Source organism: Bos mutus, chromosome 18 (assembly GCF_027580195.1).
Source record: "Bos mutus isolate GX-2022 chromosome 18, NWIPB_WYAK_1.1, whole genome shotgun sequence".
Lineage (NCBI taxonomy): Eukaryota > Metazoa > Chordata > Mammalia > Artiodactyla > Bovidae > Bos > Bos mutus.
Genome location: NC_091634.1, coordinates 1,033,063 through 1,035,822, shown reverse-complemented (window position 1 = coordinate 1,035,822; position 2,760 = coordinate 1,033,063). Strand labels below are relative to the sequence as shown.

At 46.1% G+C, this 2,760-nt stretch overlaps 1 non-coding gene across 1 annotated transcript; it reads right to left on the bottom strand.

The window, feature by feature from the left end:
• Nucleotides 1–1,318: 1,318 nt before the first annotated feature.
• On the bottom strand, nucleotides 1,319–1,390 carry TRNAE-UUC (transfer RNA glutamic acid (anticodon UUC)). Its single transcript has one exon. It is a non-coding gene; the product is annotated as a tRNA-Glu (tRNA).
• Nucleotides 1,391–2,760: the final 1,370 nt, after the last annotated feature.

The window sequence follows — 2,760 nt, the reverse complement described above, 5'->3', positions numbered from 1 at the left end:
TGCCATGAAGCGACGGGACCAGATGCCATGATCTTAGTTTTCTGAATGTTGAGCTTTAAGCCAACCTTTTCACTCTCCTCTTTCAGTTTCATCAAGAGCCTCTTTAGTTCTTCACTTTCTGCCATAAGGGTGGTGTCATCTGCATATCTGAGGTTATTGATATTTCTCCCAGCAATCTTGATTCCAGCGTTTGCTTCTTCCAGCCCAGCTAGATCAATTAGATCAATTTTATTTTACCCTTAACTTGGAGTAATTTTATTTCTTTTTATTGCCTCGTTATGGTGACTATAACCTACATCTCAATATTAAATAGATGTCTAGTTTTACTAAAATTTTCAGTATGCTACTGAATCCAAGTCTTGTTTAATTTGCCTTACTTTTCTACTTTCTTTTTTCCCCTCTACTTACTTAAGGGACAATATGCCATTAAGTTGAAGTCATACTTTTTGAATATGTGTTTGATCTATGAATTTAAAAATTATACATAAAAAATATAGGTGCAGTCCATAAAAAAAAAAAGTTTCACAGCAAAAGCTAGACTGGTGTTTGAATAACATCTAGACGTCATATACCCTAGTCAAGTTGAATATAAAATTAATCATCACAAGTCCAGCTCTTCTCAATTTGGCATCCACAGAAACTCAAACCATTCCTATCCTCCAAATAAAGACAACAAGGTCATACTTCCACCTAACATGATACAACTATCCTATGTACGACAGAAAATACACTAACAGTTTCTACAGAAAGGATGCAGATTCCTTGGGTGATGGTCACTCTTCTGCTTGATATGCTACAACCAAATACTATGATATATGGGGCTTCCCTGGTGGTCCAGTGGTTAAGACTTCACCTTCCAATGATGTGGGTTCAATGCACGATCAGGAAGCTAAGATTCCACAAGCCTAGTGGCCAAAATACCAAAGCATAAAACAGAAGTAAATAGTATAAATTTAATGATATATAGTGAATAAATATGAAGATGTTAAGTCAGCTTTTTGGGGTTTTTTTTGGCTGTACTAGGAAGGAATGATGCTAAAGCTGAAACTCCAGTACTTTGGCCACCTCATGCGAAGAGTTGACTCACTGGAAAAGACTCTGATGCTGCGAGGGATTGCGGGCAGGAGGAAAAGGGGACGACAGAGGATGAGATGGCTGGATGGCTTCACCGACTCAATGGATGTAAGTCTGGGTGAACTCCGGGAGATGGTGATGGACAGGGAGGCCTGGCGTGCTGCGATTCATGGGGTCGCAAAGAGTCGGACATGACTGAGTGACTGAACTGAACTGAACTGAACTAGGTGACTTACAGGATTAGTTCCCTAACCAGGGATTGAACCTGGGTCACTGCAGGGAAAATGCAGAATCCTAACCACTGAACTACCAGGAACTACCCAACACTACTTTTGTTATATAAGGGGATGAAAGAAGGAAGAGAAAGATATTGAACATACACACATATTCATGGCAAAAGAAGGAAGAAATAATTATGACATTACAGGTTACTATCCTCATTTCTATATGGTCAAAAAACCACAACCAGTATGTATCTCTTCTGCAACCCATTCCAAATCCTTTGGTTCTCAGTACCACTTCAGATATTCCTTTTTTATTCCCTAGTAGGTGACCAATCATTCCTTCCTGAAGGGTCTGGGCTATGAGTTGTCCTGCCTAAATAAGGCTGTTACAGTTCTCATTGGCCTTAATCATGGGTCACAATAAGACACCTTCAGGGGCCTCTGCATTCCAGACACACTTCCTTTGTGCAAGCAGCAGTGGGAAATAGAGTCCAGTTTGCTCCTGGTATCAGACTGAACCACCGGAGCCAGCACAGTCACTCTCTCCCTGTTGATTCAGAAGTCTGAGGAGCACAAAGTGGCTGATGGGCAGGGTCACCTTCCAGGACAACGGAGTCGTTCTTTTGCAGCAGCAGAAGCACAACTCCCATTAGAACGAAGACCTCTACACAATCAGCACTTCGTGGGGACGGAAAGCAAACATGTCCCCTCATGCCTCGCTGTGGTTAACTGTCAGTGGTGCCACTCACGTGTCTGCCACTTGCTTCCACGCTAGGGGACAAAGAGTCTGAGCTGTCATTTGATGATTCCGAGCATATACAGCCTCCTGAGAAAGCTCTTCCTGGCCCTCCAAGGACTGCCCCACGCAATCCACCAGGGCCCCCGGACACATGTAAGGGTCATGCCAACCAGGGGGCCTCTCTGCTGAGACTGTGCTGGTCAGGGAGATCTCTTGTGGTACTGATGACAAATGCCATGAGGATCTGCCTGACCCCCGCCCCCTTCTGAGAATAGCCCTGCTAACTGAGCTGTGAGCACACGTGACCCCACCACGTGTTGGGTCAATCAGCTTCCCAGCAGAGGAGTCAGGAACAGGGACCTCAGACTGAGCCTGAGGGTGCTGAGCGCTGGGACGAGGGCAGGTGTTCAGAGGGACACTGCTTCTATCCCTCTGATCCCTGCTACATACACAGATCAGGCAGGAGGAGGAGGGGCCAGCAAACTGCAGGGCCCGTGGGGAGCAGGAAAGGTGACTCCTGTGACCTTCTGATCAGCCAGAAACCAGGAGGAGCCTGGGGTCCCCACAGGTCTAAGAGCTGAGCACGTACCCAGGGAGACCAGGAGCCCGCAGGTCTCCAGCATCACCTCCCGGAACAGGGTCCTCTGATCCAGGTCAAGTTGTCCCCACTCCTCCCGGGTAAAGGTCACGGCCACATCCTTGAAGGTCACCACCACCTGGAGA